The sequence below is a fragment of the Callorhinus ursinus genome, unplaced genomic scaffold (assembly GCF_003265705.2).
Source record: "Callorhinus ursinus isolate GAN/ISIS: 27379988/994484 unplaced genomic scaffold, GSC_fseal_2.0 scaffold59, whole genome shotgun sequence".
Taxonomy (NCBI): Eukaryota; Metazoa; Chordata; class Mammalia; order Carnivora; family Otariidae; genus Callorhinus; species Callorhinus ursinus.
In genome coordinates, this window is record NW_027397121.1 from 4,380,563 (window position 1) to 4,406,023 (window position 25,461).

At 40.2% G+C, this 25,461-nt stretch overlaps 2 protein-coding genes across 4 annotated transcripts in view; one reads left to right on the top strand and one right to left on the bottom strand.

Moving 5' to 3' along the window:
• KCTD20 (potassium channel tetramerization domain containing 20) overlaps positions 1–16,431 on the bottom strand; it is a 37,265-nt gene extending 20,834 nt beyond the window's left edge. For 2 of the 3 annotated variants that reach the window (XM_025862288.2, XM_025862285.2), the window contains exon 1: positions 16,314–16,431. The gene's annotated coding sequence lies outside the window, so the exon portion shown is untranslated. Of the gene's footprint in view, positions 1–15,879; positions 15,997–16,313 lie in introns of those variants that run through there. The other variant, XM_025862286.2, reaches the window with a different exon arrangement.
• Positions 1–25,461, top strand: part of PXT1 (peroxisomal testis enriched protein 1) — an 85,617-nt gene that overhangs the window by 21,159 nt on the left and 38,997 nt on the right. The window lies entirely within an intron of this gene.

The window sequence follows — 25,461 nt, forward strand, 5'->3', positions numbered from 1 at the left end:
GAGGGAAGAGGGTCAGAGGGAGAAGCAGACTCCCCGCTGAGCAGGGAGCCCGATGCGGGACTCGATCGTGGTACTCCAGGATCATGACCTGAGCCGAAGGCAGTCGCTTAACCAACTGAGCCACCCAGGCGCCCTGGTCAAGGTTTTTATACATGCCCTTCTTATATACTCTCCCTATGATCCTAAGCAATGAATCCCTAGTAAAGATCAACCCCTTTCCCTTAACTGCTTTATCTTTTGTTTCTATTTCTTTTCACAGAACTAATGCTATAAAATGTTTTCCCATTTACCATACCATTTCTTAAAGTCTCAAATTAAGGGAAGCTATATTTAACCATACCCTATGCCGCCGCCCATATTTGCCAGCAAGTGCTTTGAAACCAGACGGCATAGTTCGGTTCTCGATTCCACCACTTATTTGCTATATGAATCTGCACACATGACTAACTTCTCTGAGACTCAATTTTCTCATCTGTAAATTGATAATATCTATTTAGAAGAGCTATTTTAAGGATCACAAATACTTTGGATCAAGCACAATCTCTGGCATATGGTAAACACTAAAAAAATTGTTAGCTGTTACTATTCATATATTCAAACCTAGCTTCAAGCTTATTAAAAATCATATTCAAAAACATTTTTTAATCTCTGCTTGTTTCTTTCTTGCATTATTACCTACCTACCACATCATCCCTTATCTCAATTCCAACAGCCCTCTATCTCTGTGTAGCTGTTTTTTTTCTTATATTAAGAATAACTACTGGAGGGCACCTGGGTGGCTCAGTCGTTAAGCGTCTGCCTTCGGCTCAGGTCATGATGGATCGAGCCCCGCATCGGGCTCCCTGCTCTGCGGGAAGCCTGCTTCTCCCTCTGCCACTCCCCCTGCTTGTGTTCCCTCTCTCGCTTTCAAATAAAATCTTAAAAAAAAAAAAAAAAAAGAATACTGGATTTTGAATATGTCCATTTGCAGAGGTAATAAAATTCAATGACACCACTGTTAACTCTTAATTTCAAACATTTACTGATAACAGACATGTTATTTCTTTAAACCAAACCTGTAATTTTAGAACTAAAAACTACACAGCTTTCTTTTTTTTTGAAAGTAGGCTCCATACCCAATGAGGGGCTTGAACTAACAACTCTGAGGTCAAGAGTTGTGTGCTTTACTGAGTGAGACAGTCAGGCGCCCCAAAACTACACAGCCTTCTAATAAATCTTTTGTATTAACTAAACACTTTTATCAGTTAGGTTCCTTCCTCCCTCCCTTCCTTCTTAAGATTTTATTTATCTGAGACAGAGCACACAAGTGGGGGGGGGGGCGCAAAGGGAGAGGGAGAAGCAGACTCCCCGCTGAGCAGGGAGCCCAATGCGGGGCTCGATCCCAGGACCCTGAGATCACGACCGAGCCAAAGACAGACACCCAACCCACTGAGCCACCCAGGTGCCCCTAGGTTTCTTTTTTAATTTCTCAAAATTCAGAAAGGTTTCTGGTAATCTCTTCAGTTTATCAACAAGTCAGTCAACATGTATAGTCAGCATATATTTACCAAACATCTACCATGTGGAACACACATAACATTGTGGGCCAGCAATGAGGGACACAAAGGATTGAGCAACAACTTCAGGGTTGATCCTAAGCTCCCACGCTGGTTAGGTGGGGATATGGGAAAAAGATAAATAAACTAATATATACAGGATGAGTGGTTCTAAAAACACTGGTTCGATTCTCAGGCCTATCCTCCCACCACAGGCTTACGGTGTGGTCCAGGAGTTTGTAATTTCTTAAAAAAGTCAACTCCTTAAAAAAAAAAAAAAAAGTCAACTCCTCAGGCAGCTCCCATGTGCATTTAGGTTTGGGGATCATAAGAGAAACATAAAAGTCATAGAAGTTCATATGAGAAAATCACCTCTAGGGGCGCCTGGGGGGCTCAGGTGTTAAGCGTCTGCCTTCAGCTCAGGTCATGATCCCAGGGTCCTGGGATCGAGCCCTGCATCGGGGCTCCCTGCTCAGCGGGGAGTCTGCTTCTCCCTCTGACCCAACCCCCTCTCGTGCTCTCTCTCTCTGTCTCTCAAATAAACAAATAAAATCTAAAAAAAAAAAAAAAGATAGGGACTTTAAAAATCATAAGCATAGGGGCGCCTGGGTGGCTCAGTCGGTTAAGCGTCTGCCTTCGGCTCAGGTCATGATCCCAGGGTCCTGGGATGGAGCCACGCACCGTGCTCCCTGCTCGGCGGGAAGCCTGCTTCTCCCTCTCCCACTCCCCCTGCTTGTGTTCCCTCTCTCGCTGTCTCTCTGTCAAATAAATAAAAATCTTAAAAAAAAAAAAAAAAAAGGAAATCACCTCTAGCTAGTGTGGTTGGGAAAAGGAAGTCTTCATCAGACAAAATCTGTGCTGGGCTCTGAAGATAAGATTTTTTGCCCCAATTTTTCATTCTGAAACTTTTCAAATCTCCAGGAAAATGGAAAAATTACAATCAGTACACTCATATATACCACTCAGACGTACCAATGTTCACCCTGTCTCATTTGTGTGCACTCACGCTTCCTCCCTCTACCCACGCATTTTCCAAATCACCTGAGAGTTACAGATAGGCATATTTCCTATCCCTAATACCTCAGTACACATAGTCTAAGAATTATGACATTCTCCTACAAAAGACAACAGTACCATTTTCATCTAAGAAAATGAACAATTCTGTAATCTCAACATATAATCCATAATCAAATTTACTAATTTGGCCTCGTATTTTCTCTTATAGCCTTTTTTTTGGGATCCATAATCCAATCAAGGCCCATTCCTTGCATTTGGTTGTTCTCTTTTAATATTACATATTCCCTCCCCCCATTGAAAAAAAATATAAATTTGAGAGAGAGAGAGAGTACAGACAGGGAAAGGGAGGGAAACAGAAGCCCTGTGCAGGGTGCAGGGCTTGATCTCATGACCGCACGACCCTGAGATCACAACCTGAGTCGAAATGAAGAGTTGGAAGCTCAAATAACTGAGCCACTCAGGCACCCCTGAAATTGACATTTTAAAAAAGTCTAGGTCAGTTCCAACATCCTGGATCTATTTCCATTAAGTAAAACATTTTCTTGTGTCTAAACAAGAATATGACCCTAGATGGCAGTTGTATCCTTCTAAACACCATCACATTAGAGGCACATAATGCCAGATTACCCCACTACAGGGGTAAGTTTGATCACTAAATGGTGATTCCAGATCTCTCTTCATTGTAGAGAGAGATGTAATACCCTATCTCCCAATAACCTTTCACCCAGTGGTTTTAGCAATCTACTGATGATTCTTGCCTGAATCAGTTATTACATTTGGGGCTACAAAATGATGGCTTTCTAATTGTGTAATTCATCCTACATCTGCTGTATAGCAGTCTTCCATGAAGTAGAACTCTTTCTTTACTCTTCCCTCATTTCTCCTAAGTACCATTATGAACTTAAAGATTTGTTTTAGTCTAGGGGTTCCTGGGTGGGACAGTTGGTTAAGCGTCTGCCCTTGGCTCAGGTCACGATCCCAGGGTCCTGGGATCGAGCCCCGCATGGGGCTCCCTGCTCTGCGGGGAGCTTGCTTCTCCCTCTGCCTGCTGCTCCCCCTGCTAGTGTGCTCACTCGCTCTCTGTCAAATAAAGTCTTAAAAAAAAAAAAAAAGATTTGTTTTAATCTAGTATAATAATCCATTACCATAATTTTCTTTTTAAATTGTCCCCAATTTTTGGTTCAAACTGCCGCAAATATGGCGGGTGGGGTTCTCTTCAAGCCATCGTCCTGTGTCACTTTAACACAATTCTATTTGCTTTTGAGGCTATTTTCTGGTATAAGATTTCTCTAAGCTCAGCTTTTACCATCTCTACCCCAGACCTGGAATCAGCCACTTGTCCCTGAAATCTTTTTTCCTTTTAGTGGGCAATGGCATTCATAAATCAGGATATGAGCACTAGCTGTCCTTATAGCCACTAGGGTGTCATTGCTTCTAGGCCATTTCAATGGACAAAGTTGGGAACTTTTTTTTTTTTAAACAACTATGAATTTATACTAATATTTTCAACTCAAATTCAACACTATAGTTTTTTCTTAAATTAGTATATCTTTTCCCTCACAATGAAATTCTTGGTTCATAAACTAGTTTGAAAATTTTAACATCAATATTATTACTAAACTATTTACTAACAATAAAAATATACCAAATTTTAAGTGTCTAATGGGGGGGGGGGGAGTTCTTTTTGTCCTTAAAGTACATCCCACTAGGGATGTACAATCAGTATGCTATGTTCAATTTATTTTTTCTCTATATGTCTGTAGGTTAGGTTCATTTCTCTTTATACTTAATATGTAAAACCTTTACATGGTTCAAAAGTTCAGGTATTATGGGGCACCTAGGTGGTTCAGTCAGTTGGGCATCCAACTCTTAATTTCGGCTCAGGTCCTGGTCTCAAGGTTGTGAGATGGAGCCCCCTGTGGGGCTCCATGCTCAGTGGGGAGTCTGCTTGGGATTCTGTCTCCCTACCCCAGAATAAATGTATGAATCTAAAAAAAAAAAAAAAGCATGCTCAGAAAAGTATCTTTCCCTTCCCTTTTCCCTCCAATCTTTCCCCATCTATTCCCTACAGATAACCAGTTTTATTAATTTCTGTTTATCCTTCATGTTTCTCTTTGAAGAAATAAGCATAAAATGCATACATACGTATAAATTCATAACTCCTTTTTCTTATACAAAAGATGGACCTCTATATCAAGTGCTGTCTTTTGCTACTGTTACTTAACAATATATCCTGGAATTCACTACAAAGGTATGATTAGAAACCATCCTCATTCTTTTTATTACTATGTAATACTCCACTCTGTAGATGTTAATATGTAGAACTTCGATAGAGAAAAGAGGGAAGGGCATGCCGGACAGTGTAGATGGCGTTTAACAGGCAGGAAAGTAAGCGTGAACAAGGCCTTATTACTATATAAAAGGGGGGTGGGGTGGGAGACCAATCAGGCTAGAGTGAAGGGTTAATGAAAAAGGATGGCAGAAATCAGGGTCATGATCGTATCCTACAACTGCGGGGAACCCCATGTATACCATCACCTAAGGAGCTGTACAATGCACAACCCAGAGGACTATATATAAAACCCTGGGGGAAGGTAAGGTTGAAAAACAAGATGGAGCCAGCTTATGGAGGCCTTGAATTACAAAGAAAACAGAATTCTGTCTTGTGGCCAAAGTTTTTATATACAGAAGGCTCATGTTCAAAATGTTTGAAGATGAATGCTTCAAGATAAATACAGCCACAGACGGACTAGAATAGTTAAAAGAAGAGGCTATTGGAATTGTCCCAGTGTGAAGTAACAGGATCTTAATAGGTTAATGGCAAGAAGGGTAGTACTTAAGAAGACATAGTCCTGCCTATGTTCAAAGAGCTTACAATCTAGTTGTTGAGAAAACTCAAAACACAAGAGTTTTATAATACAGAAAAGTAATATTTTGGAATAAGAGACCTTAGTGATTATATTGTCCAGTGGTTCTCAAGTTTAGCTGACAATCAGCATCACCCAGAACTTGTTAAAAACATATTCTTAGGGGCGCCTGGGTGGCTCAGTCGTTAAGCGTCTGCCTTCAGCTCAGGTCATGATCCCAGGGTCCTGGGATCGAGCCCTGCATCGGGCTCCCTGCTCAGCGGGAAGCCTGCTTCTCCCTCTCCCACTTCCCCTGCTTGTGTTCCCTCTCTGTCAAATAAATAAATAAAATCTTAAAAAAAAAAAAATTCTTGGGCTCCATTCCCCAGAGATTCTGATTCAGTAAGTTTGGGGTAGGATCTGAGAATGAATTTTTAACAAGCTCTTCAGGTGATCCTGTGGGCTGGGTATGTTTGAGAACAAATGATTTAGTTTAACTTTTCATTTCATGGATGAGAGACTGAATCACAGCAATATTCTTTTTGAAGAATATTCTAAGAGACTTACAATCTTGGAGTAGAGAGGCCTTTTTAATCAGGAACAAAAACTCAAAAGCTAAAATAGAAAAGACAAATTTAACTACAACCCCCCCCCCAACAAAAAAAACTAAAAACCTTTGTATGGTAAGGGATCCTAGAAAGACAGGTTTGAAAAAGTGTATCTGCAACAGACTACACAGAGTTGTTATCACAATATTCAATGAGAGCTTAGGAAAATGCATGAAACTAACCTAACAGAAAAATGGGCAAAGGATGGAAAAAGACATACCCAAAAGAGAGTTGGTGCAGCTATTGTTTATAGCCTTCAAAATAGAATTTAAGGCAAAAACTACACAAGTTGGGGAAGGCATAAAATTCAAAGATGTCTGTTGGCAGACAGATGTCCGTTCCGTATTTCTTCTACCTTGGAAGAAAGCCAAGGTAGAAGAAATGAGAGAAGAGATGCAGGAGAGAAGAGGACATTCCAATTCCACAGAAAGGCTGGAGCTGATTCCACTTCCCTTTTCTTTCCTTCTCCCCTATGAATTGCTGAGGCCAGGCTAACAGGCTGGCAGATAAATGCACAATGACAGTAGTGACAAGATCATAATTGCTTGGATATATTTTCCTGTCTTTTCTACTTGACATCCCCAATTTACTACCCTCAGTACCTTTTTGTCCATATAACTTATGTCCAAGAACAGGTTTTGTGCACAAAAAGACTATATTATAATTACTTGGATTTAAGTTAAGACTTAAGACCTTGTGTTCAATTTATAATTAAGATTGCCCTTAGTTTCTTTTACAAATTTATCAAATTAATTAAAAAACTACTGTACTAGAAACAAAAAGATTTAAGCAATATAAATAAAAACTGTTATACTTACCACCCAGTTTAAAATAGAAAACACGATAATATATTAAATACTCTATAACCACTATCCTAGAAGTTTGGTATTTTCATCAAATATTTCAAACTATATCTATAATCTTCATATATTCTCTTTTCTTGTTTTAGCACTTCAACTGCCTACCAAGCAAATCTTTAAGTAATGGAAAAATTCTGGTAAATCCTAAAATGTTAAACAGATGAACCTAGTTTCTCTCAAGAAGTTCTTAAATATTACAACTCTCAAACAGCAAAGTTTTCTTCCATCCTTAAACTAGTAATCAAATCTAAAACCCAAGTACTCAAGAACACATTCTACATTAGAATCACAAATGAATCAGCTGAGATTGTTCAATATGTCAAATTGCTACAAACCTTACATCTTAAGTACAGATGGCCATAAACTTTATTCACACGTATCATGTGCCACATATGGTTCTAAGTACTTTATAAATGTTATTTTTAGAAGATTTTGAGAGAAACAGAAACCATGAGAGAGGGAGCGAGCGGAGGTGGGGGGAGGGCAGAGGCAGGCTTCCTACTGAGCTAGATCCCCACTGACTAGATCCCAGGACTCTGGCATCATGACCTGAGCCAAAGGCAGATGCTTAACCGACCGACTGAGCCACCCAGGCGCCCCATAAATGTTATTTAATTGTCAAAAAACCTGGGGCACCTGGGTGGCTCAGTCGTTAAGCATCTGCCTTCAGCTCAGCCCCGCATCGGGCTCCCGGCTCAGCAGGAAGCCTGCTTCTCCCTCTCCCAATCCCCCTGCTGTGTTCCCTCTCTCGCTCTGTCAAAAAATAAATTAAAAAAAAAAAATCTTAAAAAAAAAAAACTTAAAAAAATAGTCAAAAAACTTTTTTTTAATTAAGCTTCAGTGTTTTTTTTTTTTTTTTTTTTAAGATTTTTATTTGTCAGAGAGAGAGAGAGAGCACAAGCAGGGAGAGCAGTAGAGGGAGAGGAAGAAGCAGGCTCCTCACTGAGCAAGGAGCCCGATGTGGGACTCGATCCCAGGACCCCGGGATCATGACCTGAGCCGAAGGCAGACGCTTAACGACTGAGCCACCCAGGTGTCCCAGTCAAAAAACTTTATGAAGTAGGTGCCATTATTACCCTCATTTGATAGGTGAGGAAGAAAGAGGTTAAGGAAAGTTCCCACAGTCACACAGCTAATAAATAGTGGAGCAAGGTTTTAAACCCAAGTCTCTGGCTTCACCGTCTATTGTAAGTTATCATCGTGTTACCTCTTCTTATAGGTCTGATTTACTTCCTGATTTCTACCTAAGTTGCACAGGTTTGGAGATATAATCCCAAGCCCAAAATCTGGGGCCTGGGCATACAACTTCACTGGAACAATAATGGGCATACATACCACCTTTTCTGTTTAAATAGTGGCTGTGAGAGGACTTCTAAAACAACTGACTCCACATGGGGATTGATTTTACAGTGTGAATTCCCAGAGTTCAAAGATCTTCGCTAATTCTGCTTTAACTTTTAACTTTATTACCTAAAAACTGCATAGATGAAATTCTATAATTTCCACGCAGGTGTTTGTTTTGATTGGATTCAACTAGTTATAGTCATGCTAGTGACACCTTAAGCTAAGAACAATCCAAGGCACATAACAGACCAGGCAAAGCTTAGTATTCCTAAGAAAAAGCCAGTCAACATATAACACAATCTCCAGGGTGAGGTTCCTAATGTCCAGGACACTCTTCTGCTTGTTAAAAACCTAAAATCCTTTAAAGGAAGAGAGATACAATTAAAGATTACTTTGGTAAACTTCCAGGAAATATCCAAGGGACATACTACTAGCAATGTCTTAAAAGGAACAGTGCAAGGCAGTGCAATTAAAAAATTTAAAAGTGTATTAGTCAATACAGTAGGCCATTTTATAGGAAAAAGTGAAGTGAATGTATAGCAAGAAAGAGCTGAAGCTCTTAGGGGAGAGATCCATGGAGCTGTACTGTAGCTACAGAACATGTTCAAATTTCTGGAGACAACCCAAAATCACTGTCAGAAGATGGTTCAAGGACCAGTACCAATTAGTGTCAAAAGTTTTCAGTGAATTCTTAGCAGAAATGAGGACAATGCAATATACATATACACAGACAAATCACTCCAGTTCAAAGACACTGGACATTGACTGGGACATCATCAATCTAATAACAGGTTTGTAGGAAAAAGTACTAGCATATTAGATATATACATGATTTTGATATATCATGATTTCAAAAATATTAAAATGTGAACTGGGGCGCCTGGGTGGCTCAGTTATTAAGCGTCTGCCTTCGGCTCAGGTCATGATTCCAGGGTCCTGGGATCGAGCCCCACATCGGGCTCCCTGCTCAGCGGGAAGCCTGCTTCTCCCTCTCCCACTCCCCCTGCTTGTGTTCCCTCTCTCGCTGTCTCTGTCTCTGTCAAATAAACAAAAAATCTTTAAAAAAAAAATAAGTAAAATATGAACTGAAGAGTTATAGTATATGTTACTGTAATGCTTTCTTGGGAAAGACAGTCCTTTGTACCTAAATTATACCTTCAATTTTCATATTAAATGTCTTTTATGAAATAATGACAGAAAATGATGGCCAGATTTTATTTTTTTTAATGTACAAAGATCCCGGCAACCTTATGATGGGCTCCCAATTTCCTCCCCCACATTTTAACAATCATGAATCTCAAAAAATCTGGATCCCAATAACCTTGTACCTAGGACTACAAAAACACTTCTACCAGTTTAGTCCAGGCTACCTAAAAATATCCAAAAATAAAGTCTCTTGCTTTGCTCACTCACTGAATAGCAATCTTTGGGGAAAAATTTTTCTTCTTTTTGAGGTGAGCTGAAGTCTGCCTTCCTCCCACACCCACCATAACTTCCATGCTTGGTTTTAGTCCTATTGCCTGGAATCCTTCAGAAAAATAGGTAAAACAGAACAACAACTGCTTGAAGGCATCAGACAACTAAGTAGCCAAGACTTGAAGACTGGAGAGAAGCTATGATAGTTTTATATGTAAACTTGCTTAAGCTACAGTCTTAGTTCAGTCAAAACCCTAATCTCCATGTTACTGTGAAAGTATGTGGTAGATGCGATTAAAAGTCTAGAATCACTTTAATTAAGGAAGATTATTTTAGATAATCTGAGTGGGCCTGATTCAGTCAATTGAAAGGCTTTAAGAGCAAAACTAAGGCTTCTCTGAGAAAGAAGAAATTCACCTGTGGGTTGCAGCTTCAACTCCTGTCCAGAGTTGCAACCTACTCTTCCTGATGGTCTAGCCCCGTCCCCACAGTTCTAGAAGCCAACTCCCTGTGATAAATATCTTAACATATATATAGGTGCGCCTGCATGTGCATTTATAGATAAAGGATATATATTATTGTGATATATATACACAGAACCATAATCCATAATTAAAACCTTTCCATAAAGAAAACTCCAGGACCAAGTGGCTTGACTAGCAAATTCTTCCTTATCTTTAAGGAAGAAATTACATCAATCTTATACACACTCTTCCTGAATATAGAAAAAGGAGGGAGGGGGGCGCCTGGGTGGCTCAGTCATTAAGTGTCTGCCTTCGGCTCAGGTCATGATCCCAGGGTCCTGGGATCGGGCTCCCTGCTCGGCAGGAAGCCTGCTTCTCCCTCTCCCACTCCCCCTACTTGTGTTCCTGCTCTCGCTATCTCTCTTCTCTGTCAAATAAATAAATAAAATCTTAAAAAAAAGAAAAAGAAGGAATATTTCCCATTTCATTTTCTGAGGTTATTTTCTCTCATAAACACAAGCACAAAAATCCTAAACATTAAAAAAAAAAATCAAATCCAGGTACATAAAAAAGGATAATACATTACAAGGAAGGTTGGCTTAACATTCTAAAAATCAATATAATTCACTGCATTAAAAGACTAAGAAGTAGGTTTTAGATTAATAACTAAAGTAGCATGAAACAGTATTTTTTTATTTTTATTTTTTTAAAGACTTTATTTATTTGACAAAGAGGCAGTGAGAGAGGGAACACAAGCAGGGGGAGTGGGAGAGGGAGAAGCAGGCTTCCCGCTGAGCAGGGAGCCCGATGCGGGTCTCGATCCCAGGACCATGACCTGAGCCGAAGGCAGACGGTTAACGACTGAGCCACCCAGGTGTCCCAGAACGTTTTTTTTTTTTTCTTAGAAAAGGCTTAAAACAGTTTAAGAAAAAATTTTAGAAGTTTTAAAAATATATTACTACGTAAGAGATTTCCAAATTCTTCCACTTAGATGAAAGAAGAAATATGTTTATTTATTAGGTTTAAAAAAGGCATGTTGAAATAAATATATTCATAGAAAAAAAGACTGAAAATATTATTCTCCCTTAATTGTAGTGTGTGTGTCCATGTTTTTGTTTTTTAAGATTTTATTTATTTGAGACAGAGAAAGCACGAGAGAGGGGAGGGTCAGAGGGAGAAACAGACTTTAAGCCTCTTCTAAGAAAAAAACATTATAGGATCGAGGGTCCTGGGATGGAGTCCCGCATTGGGCTCCTTGCTTGGCAACAAGCCTGCTTCTCCCTCTGCCTGCCACTCCCCCTGCTTGTGTGCTTGTGCTCTGACAAATAAACAAATAAAATCTTAAAAGAAAAAGAAAAAAACAAACATTCTAACATTTCCTTGAAGAGTTCCCTGTTTTAGAAACATTTTTCTTTTTTTCCATTTTAAATGTCTTAACACTTATTTTAGAGACTTTGGAATAATCAATAAAATACAATTTAAAAAACACATATTACGGGGTGCCTGGGTGGTTCAGTTGGTTAAGTGTCTGCCTCCTGGGATCATGACCTGAGCCAAAGGCAGATGCTTAACTGACTGAGCCACCTAGGTGTCCCAGAACGTTTTTTTCCCTTAGAAAAGGCTTAAAACAGTTTAAGAAAAAATTTTAGAAGTTTTTAAAAAAATTACATAAGAGATTTCCAAATTCTTCCACTTAGATGAAAAAAGAAATATGTTTACCAAACAAATTAAGAATTTACTAGATTAAATATATGGCATCGTTTCTCAAGCAGATTCTTGCTTTAAATCCAAAAGCAATGACTTAATGCAGAGGCATGATGTGTTTCTTAGGGTACTTGACGGCAAGCATGGTTCTAAGTAACAGGTGGAAGTTAGGATAGGGAGGCAGGCACAGGGATAAAGGATGCCGCCTGAGACCCAGGGCACAGGGCACTCAACAATAAGGGCAATGGAACATTCAGATTACCTGGCATATAATTCCCTAAACAAAAAATTAAAAAAATAATTCCCTAAACAAATTGTTATGAGCTAAACTGTGTTCCCCTCAACATTTGTGTTGTTGGAAGTCCCAACTCCTAAATCCTCAGAATGGGACTGTTTGGAAATAAGGACTTTAAAGAGGTGATTAAGGTGAAATGAAGTTATTAGGGTGGGACAGGATTTTTAAGAATAGGAAATGAGGGCACAGACACAGGGAGGAGTCATCTACAAAGCAAGGAGGCTTCACAGGAAACCAATCCTGCTGACATCTTGATCTCAGATCTCCAGCCTCCTAAATTTGCTGGTTAAGCCAGCCTGTGATACTTTATGGCAGCCCTAGCAAACTACTATACAGATAAACCTGCAAAAATTAAATTTCAGGCTCTGCCACCAAAAAAGAGATTTAGGACAAACACATGGAAGGAATCTTATATGGTTTTATGGTAGAGACTGTGATCTTCCTATAGAACTGTAAATCACTAGCTCTTTTAAGGAAGCCAAACTTTCTTTTAATAATCTTGTCAATAATTTACTGCAACTTTCCTCTAATTTTAATAACTGTATATGCTATACAAATAATATTTAAATTTCATTCAGAGTTGTTAACTTCATCTGATCCTTACAACCTTCTCTATGAAACAAATAGACACCAAACCCTCTGGCCCCAGTCACGGATCTTTGCACTATACCCCAGTATTTTCCAAAATTTTTGTAAGGCTTCACCTGTTTTAGTAAGAACAGAGATAAAGTTTATACTTATCATAAAGCCTTCGCATTTTAACAGTAGGAAGGACAATGTGAATCTAAAGAATATCTTGAAATAAAAAAAAGCCAACATTTCCTGAGAATTTACTGTGTCAAGCACAGTTCTAAGCACTTTACATGAATTAACATGACCCTAATAACCCTGAGTTAGATAACTACAACAACCTCCGTTTCAGAGACATAGAAACTGATAAGTACTTTATCCAAGTTAGTAAATAGAGGAGCTAGGATTTGAACCTAGGAAAGACTGACTTCAATGCCCATATCCTGAACTACCACCCAATGAAGTATAAAGAGGGCACTATTGAGCATATATCTTAATGGCTTTGGAGGCTGGCAGATTTAAGTTTAAACAGTGGCTCTGCCACTTATTAGGGGTATGACTTTGAGCAAACTTAAGCTCTTTGCACCTTTGATTCCTCAGCTCTATAATGGAGATAAATAAGACAATGGATATAAAAGCATTTAGTACAGTGTCTGGCACATAATGTCTAATTATTAAGCCCTTACCCTTCTAATTCTACTTTCATGAATATACAAGGAGAATCCAACAATGTTTAATTTGAGGACTCCAAGCAAAAATATCAAGAGGTTCTCCTGGGACGCCTGGGTGGCTCAGTAGGTTAAGCGTCCAACTCTTGGTTTTGGCTCAGGTCATGATCTCAAAGTTGTGAGACTGAGCCCTGCATCGGGCTCTGCACTGGGCATAGAGCCCGCTTGGGATTCTCTCTCTCCCTTTCCCTTTGGCCCTCCCCCACATGTGTGTATGCGCATGTGTGCTGGCGCTCCTCCTCAAAATATCAAAAACTTTTTTCATCCATTCTTATTTCCTCCCTACATTCCAGAAATGCATATACTATTTCATTAATCTCATTTCCCCTAATATATTAAATCAGATTAGTAGTTAGATCAGTTTTATATTGTCTCCCACAGAATACCTAATAACATCAATAAGAGCAAGTATAGTTATACAACTTCAAAACATTCTGGACATTGCTCAAACATCTAATATTTAATAAAAATTCACCAATGTACTTATCTTAACCTTTACTGAATTTTTAAAAAATATTAAGTTTGTAATGTCTCTTGGGATTACAAGGTAACTGTTTGCTCTTATTTGAACTTTTACTATTTCAAACTTCAGAGTCCTATTTTAGTACTCCCACTCCATGATTTATATGGTTACATCACATTCTCCTTCACTCTCCATTCTTCCAGAAAATACTGCTTTTGTAGTCACGTGGAAGTCTCTAGATTTTCTCTCTACTTATAACTGAATTTCTTTTGACCTTTTTAATTTTTGAAGCATTTTTCTTGAGAAGACTTATAGCAGGAAGAACACTGGGCTAGGAGCCAGGGGTCCTCACCTCTGCCATCTCATCTCTCAGATTCTTTATCTGAAAAATGAGAGGACTGCACTAGATAAATTTGTAATAGGTTTCCTTATATCTCTAGGCTTCATATTTTCACAATTCTGGGTCTTCCCACTAGAAGTCATTCAGCATTCCAACAACTTTCCTAAACTTTTTACTCCAGGTTAGCCAAGGAGGGGCAGACATGTTCAGATTCAGGGGTAGGGGGAAAGAAACAATAATCAGCAAGTCCAGGGCTATAGAAGGAAAGACATATTTGTGGACTAATTAGAAAAAGATTAATAAGAGATAGGAGACAAAAAAGATGTCAAAAACAGAAGTCAAACAGCCTAACTCTAACCTCACCCCTACATATCTATTTAAGAGGAACTAGAAAAAGCTTTTAGCAGCAGAGGTTACTTAGCCCTCATTTCCATTTCAAGGGAGCAGCGCAACTGTGTGCCATCTTTGCAATAAAGTGGCCCCTACAGGCTTTCCACAAAATAGGCATTACTGGGGTATCTGATCACTGAATTTGAGTTCAGCTGAACTGAAAGCTCTCATAAATGCTACCAGTACCGCTAGGTACCATGAAATCTGAGGACTCAAGTCCATGGAAATTACATGGCATTGGCTGCCCTGGTTCTAACGGGAAGACTGACACTGAGCTCGTTGGGATGGGAAGATGTGGCCTGATGGCACTGCGTAAATTCTGAGGATACTGGAAGCAGACCAATAGGCACTGGCTATCTCTAACCCACCAAGGCAATGTCAGAATATGTATGCAAGTCATTTCCTACCCTGGTGTCAGAGTCCAAGAAAACACTAGCTTAAGTTTCCCTTTGGAGAGGCCAGCTTCTTGGCTTATGACTGGTGGGAGGGGAGGGGAGAGTAAATCAACAAAGGGATGACGGAGTTGGGCAGTTGTAAAGATTCTCAGGCCAGCCCTATGGTGGTGTGGCTCAAAGTGTGGCCTAACACCCCAAGGAAGGGGGTGCCTGTTTAAAACGCAGTTTCAGGGACTCATCACAGATCTCGAGAATCAAATTTCTGGGAGTGGTACTGGCATTTTTAAGGAGCAAACTTACATTTGAGAATTACTACCCCAGAATGGGAGTGGGGGTGGGGACGGGGATAGGAACGGAGGTGAGGTTCTCTTGACTCTGGATTCATTACATTTGACTACACCATTTTGTTTTGGGGACCATTAAAAAAACCCCTCAATTTCTCAGGTCACAGCTGCAGCTAGTTGTCTAACAGTTCATAGGGGCACAATGAAAGGGCCTAGAAAATGCATTTTCACGAACTGGTTAAAGAGTTCCTCCAAGGCCTTGTTTACCGTGTTTGTTCACTGGCTTCTTGTTTAAAAATAAACCGGTCCAACCCAGGAATTTTCAGGAAGAATCACAAATTCCAAAATAGAAGAGGTTTTTTTTTTGTTTTGTTTTGTGATAGTGCAGAACTAGGCTTGTAAACCTGAAGTCACTGTCTGCTATAAAAAGTACGGTTTCTCTTAAAACAAAAGAAGATCCCCGGTTAAGGCTCTGCCCAGCTCTTCTGCACTCAGAGCTACTAATGAAAGCCAGTAATTTGTGGGTGGCAGAGAAGGAAGACTCTGAAGCAGGGGTGGGGAGGGAGCAAGACGCACTCTCCGCTCCAGACAGAGTTTGTCAAGAGGTCCGTCCGAACTACCTGATTCTTAATGAGTTCCATTAACTGCCAGGAAAAAAGGCGTCTGCAAATGCGTTATCAAGAAACACTCCGCGGTAACCGTCATTTCTCTGCTGGTGGGATGAAAACACCCCAGGCCTGCAGAAAACAGTCAAGTTACACTTTAGCTGTCCCCGCGACTGCGTTTACGATTTCCATATAAGGTGACACCCCCTTTCCCGGATTGTAAGACTTTATCCTCAGCACGAAAACGGGCGGCCGAAACCCACTTGAGGATTTTTCCTCGCAATGATTTTAGTCCCGCGGCCTTCCAACTGGGGTCCGACCCGGCGGGCGTCCGCCCCAGCGGCGGCCTAAGGAGACGCCACCCCCCCCCCGCCCCCCCCGACACAAAGGCAAAGCCCGGGCCCTGCCCGCCTCCGCACTCGCCCTACCGGGTTCCGAGCCCCACTTACCTGACGCTCCCTGAACCCGCCCGGGAGGCGCGCGCACACGGCGCCGCGAGAAGCCGCCGCGGGGACCCGCCGTGCCGCAGCGGCGCGCGCCCCCCGACCTGGCCGGCGCGGCCACGCGGCTGAGTCACCCGGCGCTTCACATTAAGAGTCCCCTCGGCGCGCGGGGCACGCCGGGAAGGCCGGGCTTCGGACCCGCCGCCTGGGGTGGCCGCTGATAGGTGCCCTCTCTCTTTCCCGACACGCCCACCCGCCCGAAGGAGGACGCTCTTGCACCTGCACTGCTGGGGTGGATTCGATTTCTGAGCCGCGGATGCCCCCTTTCAATTATTAAAGGTAGTTACCTGAGTTGTAAAATAATCTCCCGCAGCCCCAGGACAGCTAATGCTCAAAGAAGATTGTGGAGCCTCGATCTCTCCACGCATCTGGGAAGGGGGTATGTAGTAAGAATAACGGAGTTCCTTAAACACGTTTTGCTTAGAAGCCCCTATCCTGGGTTTGCGTTCTGATCAAAGCAGGAAAAAAAAACCACCCACATTTTTCTCAAACTTTGAATTCATGAAACCACATGGTAGATATAGCAAACAAAGTTGAATTACAAATTTTAAATCAACCGGAAGCAAATTATTGGAAAATTGGTTGTGTTACGAGTAAAATATTTCAACACTCAAACATATTAAGGTATGGTCCATGTCCTATAAAACGAGTGCTGAAAACATGAAGGAAATAGTATCAGTCCTTATTGTCCTGATTTCTAGTGGCTTTTGTATTTTTAAAAAGTTATAAAGTTATACTTATTATGCAAACAGTTTTAAAATTGCAGAAAACTGGGCACCTGGGTGGCTCAGTGGGTTAAGCGTGGGACTCAAGTTTCTGCTCAGGTTGTGATCTCAGGGTCGTGGGACAAAGCCGGCGTCGGGTTCCCCGCTGAGGGGGGGGGAGTCTACTTGTCCTCCCTCTACTCCTCCCTCCCCTCTCATAAATAAAAATAAAATCTTTTAAAAGTTTTGTTGAAAACCGTGTAAATTAATAGCACGATTTCTTAAATTCTGAGTCAACTTTTTCTTTGTTACAAAAGTCTCTAGAAACTAATTTGAGGCCAAAGATGAGGATTAGAGTTGAAGTGGAAGGAATATGAGGAAATGGTTTTGACTCTCATTCTAATAGGTTGCAAATGGTTGCTGGATACTTGTAGAGCAAAACTGCGTTATCAGGGTCAACAACTTTAACTTTAAAAACTGAAGCTATACATTTTTTCTCATTATAATTTGACTTTTAGAGGTCTTCGAGGATTTTAGGATCCAAACTTTACATTCAAAGTAACCTAGAGGATTGTTCAAACTAATACCTTTATTTCCATTTCTATAAAGTGTAATGTTATGCCTGAGGGCAGAAAAGAAGGAAAGGAAGAAAACCTTAATATTCCTGCAGGATAGTTCTTGAAGCAAATTCTTCCTTTCTGGAAAGTTTTCTCTGTGCAGATTTGTAACACAAAAATCTGGCACGAAGATCAGACAATCAGGCTAATGACTGTGTCTTTTAATTAATAGTTAAGACTAAATTGTTCTATTTTTGTTTCTACTTTCATGTAATGAATAGCATATCAGATCTAGCAATTTTGGGGGGTAGACACCAAGGAGATGAAGTATGAGAAATATATATTCATAGAAAGCACCAGTGTATGCTGATTTTTATCATTCATTTGTAAGTTAATGCCTCTCCAAACCTGAATCTCTCAGATGCATTTGTATCTGAAGCTGAAACCCTTTCTAATGTCAAATTGGCAGACCTGGAATTTTCCATTGCCATAATGGCTAATTCAAAAGGCAATACAGTTCATCCGATTAACTGTGTTAAATCTCCTTGAATATGCTGTCTACTACCAGAAAATATTACAAAGCACCTTTTCCAGTATTTCACATCACTTAAACTTCTCAACAACCCTGGGGGATAGATTTTATTACTCAGATTTACAAATGAGGAAAACAAGACATAAACAAGTTAAGTATCTAAGGTCATTAAACTACAGAGTGGTGCTAGTGGGCTGAGAACCTGGATCATCTGACCCCCAAATTCTTGTTCAGCACCCACTGAGCATATGGTAATTCTCCCTAATTGCTTCCAGTTGAACTCCTGAGAGCTTCCGGGAGGCACCTTAAATGCCTTCAGCTGTCAACACCAAACAACTCCGTCTTAGAATGAAAATATTTTTAAAGTAATAGCTGGTATCAGTTATTGCATAAGAAACTAATTATCCTTTCTACATCATATGTAGTAAATGTAAAAACAATGCAAAAATCCCAAGATTTCTGAACTCAAAGTAATTATATTTGCATTTTTTAAAAAGATTTTATTTATTTATTTGACAGAGAGAGACACAGCGAGAGAGGGAACACAAGCAGGGGGAGTGGGAGAGGGAGAAGCAGGCTTCCTGCCGAGCAGGGAGCCTGATGCGGGGCTCCATCCCAGGACCCCAGGATCATGACCTGAGCCGAAGGCAGAGGCTTAATGACTGAGCCACTCAGGCGCCCCTATATTTGCATTTTTTAAAACTAAATGATTTAGGTTATATGATTTCTAGATCACTGCAGACATGTAGAATGAGACTTTTTGAAAGAATAATCACTTTCATTTGGAAGTCCAAAATTGTGTTCAAATACAGATGTAAGTATTTAATTTCTGACTTTCTAGAGAGGGGCTGGAACCCTGCAAAATAGATTCACAAGAATCCTTTTTCCTTTGCTCTATCAGTTCACCTTTGTTAACAATCACTTCATGAAAGCCGCAAAGGCTAATGAGCAGCTGGAAACAAAGACTGGATCTTGAAAACACAATCAACCAGAGGATCATGAATTTTAAGTTTCTAGTGGCTAGAATTTGCTACTGGATCTTTTTAAATATACATCTGCTTAAATACAACTTCAGTGAACCTTATAGTCTCACTTATAATGTCTCACCTGCAAATTCAACAAACACATAGCACAATCCAAAGGTATAGGATCCCAAGAGAATTATGTACATAACGATTGCAGGATTTCTCCACTAAAGGAACGTTCAAAAGTTATGTTTGGTTATTTGGGTAATCAAATAAGAGATAAGGAGAAGTGAATCTAGATAAAGTATTCCACTATTAAGTAAAAGAGAAATGATAGAATATCCCAGTTTTTTAACTCCCTGTGAATTAATAGATATAGGCATTATGCCTCAGCAGCTCCTAAGATCATAGAAAGAGAGCTGGACATTATGTACCTCCTGAGGGAAGACCACACCACCACTTAAAATGCTGCTAAAGAGATCGAACCTAGATCTGATGCAGACTTGAGATCCAGCTGCCAGTTTGTAGGAAACACAGGAATACGTTGAACTGTGCCATGATCATGCAATCTGCAAAGTCCTGACAGGGAAACTCTACAAGTCAAAGGGTCTCCGTTTTTCAAGAGATAAACAGTTAAGTTGAAAAAAAAATGACTTAAAAGATTTCAACAAAATTTTTGAAGTGTGTTGTATGTCTTGGGGGAGAGACTATACTGTCTGGGGTGAACATTTGGGTGGAGAAACCATTAAAGAAAAAAAGTGAAGGTGATACTATAAAGGTTAGGATCATGGTAACTTAAAAGATGGTGACGGCAGGGAGTGATTGAGAGGGGACACTTACTTGGAAGGAACTTCTGAGGGGAGGTAGCAAAGTTCTGTTTCTTGACCTGGTGATAGTTAGTTACAAGGGTGTTTGCCTCAGAATAATTTATTAAGGTGAACATTTCCTTTATAGTGTCTTCTGTTTCTGTGTTTTATTTTATGATAAAAAGATATAAAAAAGGTTGGAGGGACGGGCTAGACCTACCCAAGAGCTGAAATACATTTTCTCCACACCTAGCTATTTGCAAATGTATCCATTTGGTTTCCTGGAACAATATTAAGGTGAAATTATTTTTAAAAGAACAATGCTTTAAAAAACCCCAAATCCTTTGAAAGACAGTCCACATCGTAATACACTTTTGAGTTTTTTTAGATACTGTCTTTTTTTAGCAGGTAATGGACAATAGTAGTAGAGTGTATTTTGAATGTTAGAGAAAAGGTGAATGGAATAATGAAAGATAAGGAACAGTTTCTTGAAACTTAATGGTTAAATTCCAGTAATGGTCAGGAGAGTAATCTATAACATTACCCATAGAGATTTTTGCCAAGGGCCAGAGCTCCCTCCCTTCCCCACCCACATGTGAGGACAATTCATCGCAGAATTCTATGACTTTTTAAAAGGACATAGAATGCTCAGCTTGAGATTCAAGAATCAAATAAACCTCTATAAATAGAAGTTCTGCTGGGAGTCAGAATGGAAGAGTCAGAAAATGTAGAAATATGTTACCCTGGTGTTTCAGCAGAGGCTGGGTGTAAACTGATAATATGTTTATCTCTCATTACTCCTGTTACAGTTTACAAACAGACTCTGACCTTCCAAATCACATGCACCAGCTCTGTCAACACACATTGCTTCTGTTTATGAACACAGAACACAAGAAAAGTCTCATTCTTGAACCCAATACTGAGAATGCTGGGAATATTTTTTTTAACTTCATACGAGTTTTAAATGAACTGCATCTGAAAAAGAAAACAAACAAGGCCCCAAAATATACATTCTTCAAAGTAGGGTTTGAACCAGTAAACTTTAGGCTTGCAAAATGGACTCTAGTTACCCACTGAGGCACCATAGAAAACCAAGAGATTCTCTTATCTTACTCAAATCCTACGTCCTCCTTTCCCCAAATGTTCAGTAACTGATATAAGGCAAAATCTGTTTACCAAAGCATGTGTCCTGGCCCCTTACCTCCACTCTTTGAGAAACTTTATAATGAAAAACAAAAAGGGAAGCCTAGGTGGCTCGGTTGATTAAGCATCTGCCTTTGGCTCAGGTCGTGATCCTGGGGTCCTGGGATCAAATACCATATTGGGCTCCTTGCTCAGTGGGGAGCCTGCTTCTCCCTCTCCTTTTGCTCCTCCCCCCCATGCACACACACACACACACACACACTCTCTCTCTCTCTCTCTCTCTCTCAAATAAATAAAATCTTAAAAAAAGACAGTAAGATAAATATGAACTAGGTAGATTCAGAAAGGTTTCTTCTGCTTGTTAACCAAGAGCCCAAAGTGTTCTTGTTTATTTGGAGTTATGATGCCACTTGGAAGCACATCTGTGTTTGTGAATGTACAAAGTACACGAAAAAGGAAGTACAAAAACATGAAGTGATATCAGATTCATAAAGCAGTATGATGTAGTGAAAGAAAACATTGAAAAAGAGCCAGATGACCTCAGTTTGAGGCCATTCCACCAGTTACTGGCTGAGCAAGTCATGCATAAGCTTGGGTTTCCTAATTTGTAACATGATAACTGACCCACCTTTGCCTTGAGGTTGTTATGAGGAAGAAAACGTAGTCAAAATGTATGCAAAAGTCTATAATCTCAAAGCACTAGAGAAATTCAAGGTACTATTAGTATTAATGTTATTTTTTTACTTAAAACAATTTTTTATTCAAGTATCGACTCTTAATGTCATATACACACATTCCCATCCAAACAAATATTATCTTTAAAAGGAACACCCAAAGACTTTTTTATGAGATAAAGTTGTCCTCGTTAATGTATCAAATATACTGCTTTCCTTAACATGCAGTTTGAATGAAAATAAACCTTTTTTTTTATTTTTAAGATTTCATCTATTTCTTTGACAGAGACACAGCGAGAGACGGAACACAAGTCGGGGGGCGGGGGCGGGGAGAGGGAGAAGCAGACTCCCCGCGGAGCAGGGAGCCCAGTGCGGGGGAATCCCAGGACCCTGGGATCATGGCCTGAGCCGAAGGCAGACGCTCAACGACGGAGCCACCCAGGCGTCCTGAAAATAAACCATGTCATGATGACAAAATAGTTTCAGTATTTTCTCTTTTTATCCATTATCATTGGTAACAATTGAGTTACTTTTAAAGAGAATTTAACATCTTTTTTTTTAATTTGAAATTTTTATTTAAATTCAATTTAGTTAACATATGGTGTATTATTAGTTTCAGGGGTAGAATTTAGTGATTCATCAGTTGCATATAACACCCAGTGCTCTTCTTAATACCAGTCACCCAGTTACCCAACCCCCCTCACCCACCTCTCCTTAACGTCTTTTCTTAAGGGGGCATTTGGTTCTCTATCTGATGTGTGCTTTCTAGTGTAGTTTTTTTTTTTTTTAGATTTTATTTATTTATTTGAGAGAGAGAGAATGAGAGATAGAGAGCACGAGAGGGAAGAGGGTCAGAGGGAGAAGCAGACTCCCTGCTGAGCAGGGAGCCCGATGCGGGACTCGATTCTGGGACTCCAGGATCATGACCTGAGCCGAAGGCAGTCGCTTAACCAACTGAGCCACCCAGGCGCCCTCTAGTGTAGTTTTTAATGGTGCAGTAAGTAATTGCCCTCGTAGATTCTTATTTTTAAGGGTTGCATGCGTGCGCGGGCGCACACACACTCTCTCTCTCTCTCTCTCTCTCTCTCTCTCTCTCTCTCTCTCTCTTTCTCCCCTAGGAGAAGGAATTACAGGAAATTACTAACTCAGCCCTTCCTTAGCCACTCTTTGATTTTTTTTTTTTAAAACGTAAGCCCAAAGTAGAGCTTGAACTCACAACCCTGAGATCAAGGGTCACATGATGTTTCGACTGAGCCAGCCAGGTGCCCCCAACCACTCTTTTTTAATCACATGATAGCAACATACAAACAAGGGTGAAGAAAGCAATTTCAGAAAGTTTGTCTTTGGAATACTACTCAGCCATCAAAAAATGAAATATTGCCATTTGCAACGATGTGGATAGAAGTAGAGGGTATCATGCTAAGCAAAGTAAGTCAATTAGAGAAAGACAATTATCATATGATCTCACTCATGTGGATTTTAAGAAACAAAACAGAGGATCATAGGGGAAGAGAGGGAAAAAATAAAACAGGATTAAATAAGAGAGGGAGACAAACCATAAGAGACTCTTAAGCTAGGAAACAAACTGAGGGTTCCTGGAGGGGAGTAGGGGTGGGAGGATGGGGTAACTGGATGATAGACATTAAGGAAGGCGCGTGATGTAATGAGCACTGGGTTTTTTTTTTTTTTTTAAGATTTTATTTATTTGACAGAGACAGTACAAGCAGGGGTAGTGGCAGGTAGGGGGAGCGGGAGAGGGAGAAGCAGGCTCCCGGCTGAGCAGGGAGCCCAATGTGGGTCTCAATCCCAGGACCCTGCGATCATGACCTGAACTGAAGGCAGACGCTTAACCAGCTGAGCCACCTAGGCACCCAGCACTGGGTATTATATAAGACTGATGAACCACTGACTTCTCCACCTCTGAAACTAATAATATATTATATGTTAATTAATTGAATTTAAATAAAAATTTAAAAAAAAAAAGGAAAGTTTGTCTTCTTGCTCCCAGTTTTGGAAGCACTTAACACTTAAGTTTAGATAGCAGTTTGGGGTATTCTCTCTTATTCTTTATTGTAATTGCTGGTAGGCCCTAAGATGTTGAAAATTAGTAGACGTTTGGGGCTTGGAGTGGAGATCATATATAAGTATCCTTTGCTTTTTGAAAGTTTGAGTTATGCTACTTTGCTTTTACAAAAGACCTACGTTAGTAACTGTTTTGCCAACTGAAAGAAATCTGAAGAGGATTTTTGTTTTTTACAAGAAAAAAGGCAAAAAGCAAAAATAGCATTCAGCGTTTGTTTTGCAGCAAATCATTGAAGCAATGTGCACCTGAGCACAAGTTTCTTCCCCCACCGAACTATGCTCAGCATCTCGGCATCAAGGTGCCATGGCTTTGAACTGTGTCTGTGAGCATCTGTGCTTTATCTCAATTTATTTTGTGCTTTTGTTATCAAGATGTGTCCTTAAGGTATCAGGAAAACTTAAGAGAGGTTATTTGCTTGGGTCTGGGAATGCTCAAAAATTTTTCCACGTAAATTACTGGTGATTTCTTCTTCTTTATGCCATCTTGGGTTCTGAAAGTTTTCATAAGAATGCTCTACTTTCAGGTAGTGGGGGAAACCTGTACTTAGAAATTGACTTTGAGGGCGTCTGGGTGGTTCAGTCGTTAAGGGTTGGCCTTCAGCTCAGGTCATGATCCCAGGGTCCTGGGATCGAGCCCCACATCGGGCTCTCTGCTCAGCGGGAGGCCTGCTTCTCCCTCTCCCACTCCCCCTGCTTGTGTTCCCTCTCTCGCTGTCTTTCTCTATCAAATAAATAAATAAAATCTTAAAAAAAAAGAAATTGACTCTGAGAAGGAGTCAGATGAGAGAAGGCTGATCAGGTATTAAGGAGATTAGGCATCTGGTACCAGCCTGGTCACCTGTGGGTCAGTCATTTCTTTTTATCTAAAAGTTAGGAGCTTTTAAGGGTGCCTGAGTGACTCAGTCAGTTAAGCATCAGCTTATGATCTGGGGTCCTGGGATAGAGCCAAGCCCCGCATCGGGCTCCCTGCTCAGCGGGGAGCCTGCTTCTCTCTCTCCCTCTGACCCTCCCCTCCACTCGTTCTCTCTCTCTCTCTCTCTCAAATAAATCAATGAATCAATAAATCTTTTTTAAAAAATAAAAGGAGTTGTAGCTCAAATGATAGCTGCCATTTATTGACCACCTTCCATAGGGTAGTGTTAAAAGATAAACTGAGGCACATTAAAAATTTTAAGAGTTTACAGCCATAAAAAAGAATGAATCTTGCCATTTGCAACAACGTGGATGGACCTAGAGAATATTATGCTAAGTGAAATAAGTCAGAGAGAGACAAATACCGTATGATTTCATTCATATGTGGAATCTAAGAAACAAAACAGATGAGCAAACAAAACAAAACAGAAGCCAATCACAGATACAGAGAACAAACTGAAGGCTGCCAGAGGGGAGGAGGGAACACATGAAATTGGTGAAGGAGATTAAGAGTACAATCTTCCAGTTATAAAATAAGATGCGGGGATGTAACACGGAGGGTAGGGAATATAGTCAATAATATTATACCAACTTTGTATGGTGACAGATGTACTAGAGTTGACCGTGGTGACAGTAACTAGAGTTACTGTGGTAACCATTTCATAATGTCTGTAAATATTGAATCACTGTGTAGTACACTGGAAACTAATACAGTATTG